The sequence below is a fragment of the Macrotis lagotis genome, chromosome 8, assembly GCF_037893015.1.
Source record: "Macrotis lagotis isolate mMagLag1 chromosome 8, bilby.v1.9.chrom.fasta, whole genome shotgun sequence".
NCBI classification, from domain to species: domain Eukaryota; kingdom Metazoa; phylum Chordata; class Mammalia; order Peramelemorphia; family Peramelidae; genus Macrotis; species Macrotis lagotis.
Genome location: NC_133665.1, coordinates 28,023,594 through 28,036,013, shown reverse-complemented (window position 1 = coordinate 28,036,013; position 12,420 = coordinate 28,023,594). Strand labels below are relative to the sequence as shown.

General features: G+C 40.2%; 1 protein-coding gene across 1 annotated transcript in view; it reads right to left on the bottom strand.

The window, feature by feature from the left end:
* The window catches only part of GOLM1 (golgi membrane protein 1), a 124,173-nt gene extending 122,479 nt beyond the window's left edge, over positions 1 to 1,694 (bottom strand). The window contains exon 1 of the mRNA XM_074196610.1: positions 1,497 to 1,694. The gene's annotated coding sequence lies outside the window, so the exon portion shown is untranslated. The remainder of the gene's footprint in view (positions 1 to 1,496) is intronic.
* Between the last annotated feature and the right edge of the window lie 10,726 nt (positions 1,695 to 12,420).

Sequence of the window (12,420 nt, the reverse complement as noted above, 5' to 3'; positions counted from 1 at the left end):
CCAATTCATTTGACCGATGAGGAAACTGATGAAAACAAGTTAAGTGACTTGTCCAGAGTCACTCAGCTAAGTGTTCGAGAGTGGATCTGATCGTACAAAGATGAATCTTCCTCACTTAGGGTCCAGGGCTATTAAAATCTAAATTTGTACCCACCTGATACCCTTATACTAAGTAATAATACAACTCAAGTGGCAACTGCTAAATATTCCACAGGATAAAATAAACCTTTCAGAGATTCACCTCTTCAATTTTCCTTGGGTAGACTTCAACTTAGAGCTGGAAGTCCTCGTGTCCCCTCCCCTCGTGTCTCTCCCCCACCCAGCCAACAGAGGAATTTTCCAAGGGTAAAATCATCATTAGTTGCGTTCCCAAATTGAAAAGGTTATGAAGTCTTGTAAAAAGTAGGTTGTTTTTAGCTTCCTAAAATCACAAAGGCAATTCTATCAGTAATGTAAAAAAGCCAATAAAATTCACTGATTTTTAAAGCCCTTGGTTCTATCACATGTTGGCTATTAAGTCAACTATAACACTGGTACTTTCAGACATTTTGCGGGGGGGGGGGGGGGGGGGCGGGGAAGTGCTGTTAAGGAAAGGTTCCACTTCGGCAGCGCTAGAGTTTTGCTTCACCCCAACACAATGATGCACTACAGATAGCGTAAAGCATCCTGTTTCCTCTCCCTTTTGAGAAACACTCCTTCATGTTTCACGAAATTAGTTCAAGTGAGACCTTTCAGGCAGAGGGGACATGGATGCAGACCAGGTGCCTGCAGACAGCAGGAAACGCAGGTTCATCTTCCCCGCCCCGGGACACCTCCTCCCCCCAAATGCACCTGTCCCAGAAGATAACTAGAAAACAAAAAGAAGAGAGCAAGCCTAAGGGATGATGATACAAGAAAAGGTGAAGAACTCATTCTTCTCCCAGTCTCTTATATTGACTGAGCAATTGGAACAACTTTATTTTCCGGAAGGGGATCTATTTTGTTTTACTTTTTTTGATATTAACATTCATGATAGAAACCAAGAAATCGGTTAACCGCAAGCATGCTAATGAGGAACATGGGCGGGGGGGGGAGGGGGGGAAGAAAAGCATCTTCATTGGAGCAAAGAATCTTTGCAAAGAATGCCAGGGGAGAAGAAAGGGAACTGGATGCCGAAGAGCGGGGGGGGGGTGGGGGTGGGGGGGGGTGGGGGTGGGGGGCAGCAAGCGACCCTCCCTCCAGCAGGATGGAACGGATGCCCCCTCCACGTAGAGGGGTCCCCCCGCCCGCAAAACCCAGGAACCGATGCCCTAACTCAACTGAAAATAAAACAAAGCAGAAAAGCAACAGAAATACAAGGGGGAAGGGGGTGGTCCCCAAAGGAAAGCAGCGTGGTGCGCTCCCTAAGGTCCAAGTTACTCCGGCAGAGGAAAGGGAAAGGAGGAGAAGGAAAGATGGGGCTGGGGGGCAGGACAGAGGGCGCCCGGGCACCGGACTGCACAACTCCTCGGACTCACCTTCTCCTCCCCGGATCGCGGCTCCCCGGGCCCTCGCGCTCCACAGCTGGGGCTCTGCGGGCCTTCTCAGTCGGACCTTCCCGGCCCCCAGCAGCCTTCCTCCTCCTCCTCTAGGCTCTCCCGCGATTCCGGAGGGGACTGGGCCACCCCCTCCACAGTCCGTCCGTCCAGCCGGAGGGAGCCTGCGCCCTTGGACTACAACCCCAGCCCGGGCGCCGCCGCCAGAAGCCAAATCCCCGCCCTCTGGGGCCGAACCGCGCAGCTGGCCGGAGAGGGAAAGGTGGAGCGTGGGGAGAGGGGCTGCAAGCTGGGCCAGAGCCGCTCTTCTGGCTGGGCTGGGCTGGGCTGGGCTGGGCTGGGCTGGGCCGGGCTGGGCAAGGCGGAGGGGGAGGGGGGCTGTCACTGAGGGGGCCCGCGCTGGGGGCGGGGAGGGGAGCACCCGACCACCGCGGGGACTGATGCTGCTGCCCCCCCTTCTCCTAGGTCGGTCGCCCCTCTTCCGGAAAAACAAGTTTCTCACCCACCCATCCTGTGCCAAGCGAGTCCCTCCCTCCTTCCCTTCCTTCCCCTCTTCCCCTCTCCCCACCGCCCCACCTCCACCTCTTGATCCAGCAGAATCTGATTTCACCTAGTCCTTAGGAATTTGATTGCATCACCACTAGGGCAGCAATATTTGGATAAAAAAAAGGGGAATAAGGGAGAGTAGAACTATGGTCTGAGTGACCTTGACCCTGCAGAAGGGGCCCCCTAAATTATAGACTACCCCCAAACCCTCCCTTCCATTGCATTTCCTCCTTAGGACCTTTATTCTACCTTCAGTCACCTTAGGAAAAGGGAAAAAGTCCTGAGGGAATGGGGGGAGGGGAGTGTTGCAGATTGGAGCATTCTTACACTTATCTAGACATTTCCAGTTGGTGTTAATTTTGCGCTGTTTTCTCTCAAGCTGGTAGGATAAGCTGTATTTACTGGAAATGGCACACTGCCATGCAAACAGTCTTTGCGTTTCATGGTTCTTACAAATTTAAGAGATGCCCATAGTCTCCAAAAGCTTGACTAGGACTTTTGTGCCCTATTTAGTTAGAATTTCAAAAACTGCTGTTGGAGAAAATAAAAATAGCCTCCACTACCTGCTTCCTGATACCCAACATTCTTTTAACTCTGTTCAAAATCTTGTTCCAAATCTCGAGATAAGGCTTAACACACAAATGCCCCAAAGAAAAGAAAATCAAATTATTCAGGCCCAATGAAATCATCAGATAAGTCCGGGAGAACAGGTTTTAATGGGAGGATGCCTCAAAATGGAAAGAAAAGGGAACTGCAAAGATGAACTTTTACTATTCATAAATTTGCCTGGGACTCACCCCTGATGTTTTCCTATCTAGCATATCACAATCTTTGATTTAAAACAATTTACATTATAAAAATCCTGAATGATAGCACTTGGTTTAAGTTGATTCTTTTAAAAATATTTAAATCCTAGAGCAATGAAATTTCAGAACTGAAAGAGATAATAAAGGTCACAATCTATCCTGAATCATGAATCACCACCCACCTCAGTTTCTGGCTGATGGATTCACTTTGGCAAAACTGGGAGTATCTCAATTCACCTTAAAATCTGTTCCTATGGCCCTGGAGTCTATCTGTTTTAAGGATGTAAAAACTTTTGGAGCAAGCAGCCAGAATGGTTTGGCCAGTCTTTTTTTTTTTAATCTTTTTAAAAAACATTGGAGAATCAGACAAGGATAATTTGCATAATTTAGCCCAGGTACTCTAAAAGAAGATGGGAAATGGAAAGAAACTAAGAAAGTAGATTACTCTCCTTAATCGCTAAAGTCAATTAGTGCTAACCTCCAAATTCAATGGAAGGGGCTTGTGCAGTCAGGAATCATAGTAGGCCACTACTAGAATGGAGTTATCATGAGTCAAACCACAAGTGGAAAACATTCATTTAAATTGTTCCTAAAACCATCCAAATAGACCTTTTTATGTGAAGAGTGAAGCTGTGGAACTCAGGTGTGAGTTTATATGCATACATATGCATGTATGTATTTGGTATAAATTGATGAAGGTTTCAAAAGACTGGAGGGAATGTGGCCTGTAAGCATGAAAGGACTAACTCTTTGAGAATTAGGACCTTGGAGATAAAATAATGAGCACCATCTGCTGGAGAGACCTAAGTTGGGGAAAAGGTAAAGGCCAGAAGAGAGAAATGTGTTACCAAAGGACTTTAGAAAACAGTATGGTAAAAGAAATAACCAGTAGCCTTACCCCTCTCCCTCCAGTTGGGACCCCATCCAGAGTAATACTGTAAGTCATAGAGAATATATACAGATTTCTGGGGAATGTGAGGGAGCACTGACTCAATAGACTCAGATGGGAGTCTTTTCTCTCTATATTTTCTTAAAACCATTGTATAAGTTAAAACCTTGTGATTGAGAGTGCTTATAAAAACTGGTTAAATACCCCTGGTAAAATTCCAGATAGATACTATTAGATCCCACATTATACTTGAGTGGGAGCAAAATGCCAAGGAAGTGAAAAGTATAATTGGACTCTTTCTAGGAGGAAGTGATTTGGAGCATTTTTACATATGATTGGGAATACTAGGAAGTTCTTTTGAGAATTATTTATTCATATCCTTTGATCATGTATCTATTATCTAATAATATATTATTAGATATAAAATACATATGTATCTAATATTATGTTTATATTATATAATATATATTATACATGTATATTTATTGTATGCTTGAAATCAAACCCTTATCAGAGAGATTTGATACAAAATTTTTTCCCATTTTACCATTTCCTTTCTCATCCTAGATGTTGTCTGTGCTGAAGTTTTTCAGTTTCAAATTCCCGCTTCTGCAATAAACACAATATTATATTCTTTTATTACCATATTTCCCCATGTATAAGATACACTCTTTTTCTAAACATTTGGGGTCTAAAAACTGGAAGCATCTTACACAGTGATTGTAGATTTTTTTACTTGCATTTCCCACTTTTTTGCACTTGTCTTTGTACTCATCGTTTCACATTTGTTACCATTATATTAGGTTACATTTTGCCACATTCTGCCCAGAAATGGCTCAGAAAAGATTTTAGTACAGTGCTAAATTTGAGTTCAAAGTAATCCAGTTTACAAAAGTGAATGGAAATCATGTTCCTGAACTTTAGTTTGGTCCTCCTTCAACTGAGAAAACAATCCAAGACTGACTACAGGGAAGAAGAAAGCCTACTGAAAACGCCCAGCAGAAAAAGACCATGAGAGGCAAGTCAGCAAATGGCCTGATATTGAGAGGGAATTGAAGAGCAAAGGGCAATTGGAATTCTTGTGTCTACAAAGATGGTTCAACAGGAGGCAAGAATTACTAATGAAAAAGAAGTTACTGGTTTCAAAGGAGACACAGTTGGTGTTTCAGGTTCATGAAACAGAAAGGACTAAGCTGCATCCACACACCAGACTAGCCCAAAAGATGCCTGAAAGTTATGAGCAGAAGGTCTTTGAATTTCATGATGAATAAAATTTTTGAGTTCCATAACTTTATGTAATACATTTTTTTTCAAATTTCGGGCCCCAAAATTAGGGAGCATCTTAAACATGGAGAAATATGGTACTTTTATCTTTTTTTTTTTTTTAAGTAATTCAGTTCTCACAGGCTCATTTCCCTTCTCTCTTTATCCCCTATTCTTAATTAATACCCCTTTCTATTTTTCAGGGATTTGTTTATTAATTCTATTTTCTCTCCTGCTTTTTTTTTTCTGGTTTTATATTTCTTATTTTTTTTCCTCTCAGTTAATCAAATAGATTCCCTCTTCTCTCCTTCAGCTAGCCCCTTCCCTTAGGGGGCAGCTAGGTGGTGCAATGGATAAAACCCTGACCTTGGAGTCAGGAGGACAGGAGTTCATCCCAACCTCTGACACTTGACACTTAATAGCTGTGTGACCCTGATTGCCTGGCATCTAGGGCTATCTTCAGCTGTCCTGATTTATATCTGGCCACTGGCTCCAGATGATTCTGGAGGAGAAAGTGAGGTTGGTGACTTGGCATAGTATCCCCTCACTCAAAATCTAATTCATGTGCTTGTCATGGCATCATCTCCCTGATGTCCTGGTTTTTTAAAACGTCATCATCATCTTCTTCCTTAGTTTTAAAATTTTATGCTTTTTTGCACCACTTTTCAAAAAAATTATTCTTGCTCTCTTTATTATTCATCCTTTTTTTCCTGTTTACTCTAGATCTTCATTCTCTGATTCATGACTGAAAATTATCTGGTCTGTCTCTTTTCTTTGTATTCTTCATGTAATAAAAACTTTCAAGCTATTCATTCTTGGTTCTCCCCCTCTGTGGGCTTTCTGTCATTGCCTTATAGGCATGAATTTCCCTCTTCCATTGTGCCATTCATCATTAGGTCTCTAATAATGTAACTCACCAATTATCTAGGTCCTCTTTGGTTGACCGTTTTTTCCACATTTGCCTAGAAATCTCCCGGTGTCCAAGTTCTCTCACTCTTGGAGGTGCCAGCTGCCACTCCCCTAGAGATTTCAACTCTCCCAGAACAAGAAATGCAAAATTACCCAGACCTCATCCAATGTTAAATCCTCATATCCCTTCACCAACCACCTCTTCATCCATTAGTGAATTCATCAGTGGATCATTCATCAGTGGAACACCCTCCCACCTCCAAAATAAGGCCTTCTATCCTTTCTCTCCTTTTTCATTTTTCTCTTCTCTTCACCTACTCCCTTTTAACCCTCTTTCTGAGTTCATAGAGACCCTCTTCCCCTCATTGCTAGCCTTTGATTTGACCTTTGCCAATCACTCACTCCTCTATATCCTTTCCCTCCTCTTGCATGTACCCTCTCATGTTGTAATGTAGACCCTCAAAAGAAGCAAGGGTATCTCTCCATACTACCCTCTGTCACCTCTTCATTGTTAAGTCTTCTTACAATCATCTTCAAAACACTTGGGAAAGAAGGCTCTTTCGATCTCTGCTGTTACTGTTGCTGTCTTTGCCAGCCTCATTTACTCACTCCTGTATTTCTGTTGTATTTTCAAGAGACAAATAACCTCTTCAATTACGGTTTTCTTATTAAAAGTATTTCAAATTTTTCCTTATTATTGAATACAGATCTTTTGTTCTGCTTTCTGGAAGCTATTTAATACCAGGCCCACCATGATATAAGATAGGTGTCAAATATGCCTTACCTCTTTGCAGCTAGCAACACTCCCATTTGTCAAAGAAGCAGGTTAAAATGGAATTGGGAAATATTTACACAATAAATAAAAAATACAATGAATCATAGATAACATTACATATTAAAACTAAGTCAATATGCCACCTGTAGAGATCCTTATTTACAGATCCTTATGTACAAACCACGTTTCTATTTCCTGATCTAAGGCAAAAATGACTGCCTTCCTAGGTCTGGTATTAATATTCTGCCTTCATCATAAGTTCCATTATTTATAAAAATAAATTTAGTGGAGAACTTACGGTTCTTTTTGGTTCTTAAGGAAACCAATAAGCAGCTTTTGCTCATTGACTCATTCTCTTTTAGCTTCTGCTATGGGAAAATGCTATCAGATGTTCTGAGAAATGAGAATTGAAAGGCAAACCAACATCATCTTTTGCAATAGTTGGAAATCAGAGATAATTTTCTAGGCCTGGGGGAGATAAGGAGGTTCTGAGGGGCTTTGATGCAAGCATCTAAAGACCAATTATTTGAAGGAAAATTTGGTTCCATATTCAGAAAAGTAGAGTGAGAATAGTAAGAGTGAGTTATAAAAGCAAAGTTTAATCAGTTTTATGTATGCACTAGCATTACGATTGGTGCTAAGGGACCAGGTCTGTTTGTTGACTTTCTTTGTGTCTTCAATGCTTAGTAAAGATGTTGTCAAAAGTAATATTTAATGTTTAATGATTGACTGACTGATCAAAAGATTAATAGGAATAGTACAAAATTGTTGCTAGGTAATTATTTCTTTATAAGCAGTTGTAAATTATTATTGTTAAGGTACTTAATGTTGAATTTTTTAATTTTTTTGAGGGATTGATGATTTAATTGATTCAAGGAACTGCTGGTGAGGGAACTCCTTCCACCAATGCAATCTATACCTAATTTATAACAGATAGTCTTAAGCAAAGTAGAAAATACCTACTTAAAAATCTGTTGAATGGAGTTTGTGAAGACTTAAGCAAAAATTACACCCCCCATCTGAGTTTCCTACAAAACATGTCAAACTATATGACCAAGAAAAACATTTACCAGTACTTGATTCCAGTAAACTCTAAATAGAGGAAAGATATAAAATATTTAGGGCAGCTAGGATGGAGCGCTAGACTTGGAATCAGGAAGACTCATCTTCCTGAGTTCAAATCTGGTCTCAGATTACTTACTAGTTGTGTGACCCTGGACAAGTCATAGTTTGCTTTAGGTTTCTCATTTGTCAAATAAACTAAAGAAGGAAATGGCAAACTATTTCAGTATCTTTGCCATAATAATAGGGTCATTAAGAGTTGGATACAACTGAGTAACAGCTAAAATAGAATATTGTATTTTTTTAAGCCTGAAACTACCAAAATATATACTTATAAAATGATAAGCAAACACCATAATTTTAATAGTTTTTTCCGGGTATTTAAAAGTAATAGTTTTAGTACCTGATGGTTAATAACAGAATTGAAATTAGTTATTCTGGAAAATCCTGGCAGGAAAAACCTACCTCTATGGAAGATTTCATGATTCTAACACTATTGTAATATTCCTTAGCCCTCAAGTGACCAGTATTCAGGAGATTTGAAAAGAACAGTAAACCTCCTCTCTTAATTCATGTTGTCTAGTTAAGTTTTGCATTTGCAGACTGATGGACCATAACATGCATCTAATTTGCCTGTAGGTATAACTCCATTAGTATCTCTCATTTATCAGCGTCCAATTAGTAGTTAAGAGAGTAATTCTTAAATACCATATATGAAAGGTTACTGTTCCAGCTCCTATAGAGAGGAAATTGGTAAACTACTTCTTTCTTTCTTTCTTTTTATTTTTTAATTTATTTAAGGCAATGGGGTTAAGTGGCTTGTCGAAGATCACATAGCTTAGGTAATTATTGTCTGAGGCTGAATTTGAACTCAGATCCTCCTGACCAGGGCCAGTGATCTATCCACTGCACCACCTAGCTGCCCCCTAAACCACTTCTTTCTTGATGAAAAAATCTTTCCTTTCTTGGTAAAAGTCTTAAGATATGACCAAATTTGGAATTTCTATGACTAGCCCATAGTTATTATCATTATGGATTTACATAAATTAAGAACTCAAGAAGAATATCACAAATTTAGGGGATATTGTGGTAGAGGGAACATAGGAACTTGATGAGGCAAGGGTACTGATCTAGTTGTCAGAAGATTCAGATAGTTCTGGAGAAGCCAAATACTAGCTGTGTGACATTAGGCATATAACTTAGCCTCTCTGAATTCCAGAGGACCTCCTGCCATGATGTCTTTACCACTGCTATATCCTGGAACTTTCCTTAGTGCTTGAGGTTTGCTCACCCTGGAACAACCAATTATCCCTGAAACCTTCTCAATTTGTAATATCCTTCCATAATACCTGCTTCTTTCTTCCACAGTGAATTCCACAGTGAACTGCCATTTTGTGGAGGAACCAAAGCCAGACTTCATTTCTCCTCCTGGTCCTGTTCTTGACCTTCTGAATTCCAAGCCATGACATCAACTGGGTATCTGGCTTCTAAGCCACACCATTGCTTTCCAGTTCCCTTTTGTGTGTTGTCTTCCTCCATTAAAATAAAAGGTTTTTGAGGACAGACTCTTTTTTTTCTTTAGTTTCTCAAGGCAATGGGGTTAAGTGGCTTGCCCAAGGCCACACAGCTACGTGATTATTATGTGTCTGAGGCTGGATTTGAACTCAGGTACTCCTGACTCCAGGGCCAGTGCTCTATCCACTGCGCCACCTAGCCGCCCCCCAGACTCTTTCGTTTTGCTTGTATTTTTATCCAAATACAGTGCTTTAACTAAGTGCCTAACATAGTAAACATTGATGAATTCTTCCTTCCTATCTTTCTCCCATCCTGTCTTCCTTCCTTCCTATCTTCCTTCTTTCCTGTTTTCCTTCCTTCCTTCCATCTTTCTTCAGTTTCCTCATTTGTAAAATGCTAATGACTATACTTGCTCTTCCTACCTCATAGAAATTTCAAATGAAATAGGGGCATCTAGGTGATGCAATGGATAGAGTGCTAGGCCTAGAGTCAGAAAGACTTATCTTTGTGAGTTCAAATCCGGCCTCAGACACTTTCTAACTATGTGACTCTGGGCAAGTCACTTAACCTGTTTGTCTTAATCTACTGGAGAAGGAAATAGCAAACCACTCAGTATCTTCAAGAAAATCCCAAATGGAGTCATGAAGGACTAAATGACAATGGATGTGAAGGTGCTTTGAAAACTGTCTATAAAAATTATAGAGCTTTAAAAACTCTATAAAATACATAAACACAGAGATTGAAGTACACTTTTTTTCATACTTTATTTTTCTTGAAGTTTCTCTATCTTTGTTGGGGAGGGGGGATCATGATTAATTTTACAACCAGATTGTAGTAATATGAAAATATTTTAAATATTTAAATATTTAAATATTTTTAAATAAATCTAAAATGCATAAATGATTTTTTTTCTTTCATCAGACTATTTAATCTTCTCTCCAATTTCCAAAGAGGAACTAAAGAAGCGGGGTTGAGAAGGGCTGGGAGAGATATTTCAATTTGTCCTAGATTTATTATATTGTTGAGGTAGTGACTCCCTTCACCATTCTGGGTCACAATTTGATAAATGGTCTTTGAGAATTGTTCCAGAAGACAAATTTTTCATCCTGACACAAACTTGGGGTAAATCTCTCAGAAGTCAAGCTAGACTGATGCTCAAACAATAACTATTTGGTCTCCTGGGTCTGTGCCTGGAGCTATATCAGACCAGTGGGACCTGTTAGAGCTTGTTCCCCAATTAACTAACCTTTGAAAACTCAGGGTCAATCCTAAACCAGAAGGCATCTGGTGAAGAAATTAGGGAATAAAATACATTGTCCTCTTCAGGCTTACAGTAAAAAGTCTCTGAGCTTAGACCTCTTTTTTCCCGGGTAAATTGTCCATAGCACTATGACCTCCTAAAGTCTTTAAGGGTGATGATTTCAGCACTATGACTGGAACTGTTGGTCAAGGTGACTCAGAAAAACAACCTTTTCAAAAGATAAATCAGTGCTGCACAGGAGGTAAAGGACCTGGAAAGAAGAGACATAGAAGTAAAGGTTGGGATACACAAATTTGGCCTCAGACACCTATTAACTATGTGACCCTGGGCAAGTCACTACACCTACGCTTCAATTTTTTTCATCTGTAAAATGAGGATTGTTGAGAGGATCAAATGAGATAATTGTAAAGTGCTTAGCATAGTGTCTGGCATCTATATAAGTGTTATATTCAGGTTAGCTATTTTATTACTGGTTTTGTTGTCAGATCTGAATTCCCACCATTAAGAATTTATGACTTTCAATTTCCCTTACCTGTGGTGCTCTTTTGAAATGTTCTCTGAACCACTGATTAAGCCATTAACATTTCTTTGAGAATTAGTCTGATCATATTTCTTCAGTTTCTATAGAATGAGAGCAGGAGGCAGAAGGGAACATTGAAATAATTAGGAAGAGTGGCCAACACTGAAAACCTACCAACTTCACAAACTTACCTAACACTGGTATTGTGCTTTTTCTTCAGAGTTGTAACTGGCAATTTTGACTCTTAGGGCAGGGTGGTTAGGGTGGGAATGAGGAACAACAGATTAGATAAATGATAGACTCATAGATTTAGAGCCACAAGGAACTTTAAAGACCATTCAATCCAATCCCCTCATTTTACATATGAAAAACAGAGTCCCAAAAATGTTAAATGTCTTGCCCAAGGTGACATAGGAAATAACAACAGATCCAAGATTTGAACCCAAATTCTCTGACTCCAGATTAGTGGGCATGGTCTGCTTTCACCCCACCCCACTTCAGCCTTTACTGGTCCTTAGCCCTGACTTTCTGACATTCTCCTTGATGGGGCACAGGTTGGAAGACTTTGAGGTAAAGGGACAGTGGTCTTGAAGCAGCGCACAGGGAAATGGCCATGTTGGACTTGAAGATCACATCCTTTGGGACAGGAAAGACTAGTGTGTGTAGAATGCCACTTGTGCACAATGAGTACTGTCTTAGCCACTTCTTGGGGAGAGCCACGCCTGTGACATATGTATTGGAGAATACCTGGAGCCAGGTGATAAACCACTCCCCAAGCACCACCTTTGTCCAACCCTAGATGGAAATGTATTTAAGCAAAATCTTTGGAGTGGGGCTCTCTTTTTTTCTCTCTTTTCTTCTTTGCAGGATAGCCACTTTCTCTAAGCTAGAATCATGTGCTCCCAGCTGATGTCTTTGGAACTATATGGCCTCAGTTCTCCTCTACCATTTCCTTCTCTCTTCTTTCCTCTTAAGTTCTTTCCTTTGTTGTTTCTGGGCTTGTAACTAAAGTCAGGACTATGTTGTTTTTGTGAACTTTTCAGGCTTGTAAAATAAAATAAAAATCCTTAGCTTTTATAACTCCAGGGTTAGTCATGAGTTTTTCACTTTCAAAAGAACTCTCATCATTATGGCGGCACCACCAATTTCCCTGTCATCAGTCTCAGAACTCTAAGCAAAAGAATGTACCACTCTCTTGAATGTCTGTCCTGTCTGCTTTATCATTATAGCTCTTCATTCATTTCACACATGGAAAACCAAAGGTAAGGAGAGTTTAAGTAATTAAGACTTATCTGTACTCTAAAAAGTATTCTTAATAATCTAGAAAGGTAGCAGAGGTTAGACTACAATTCCTTAACTG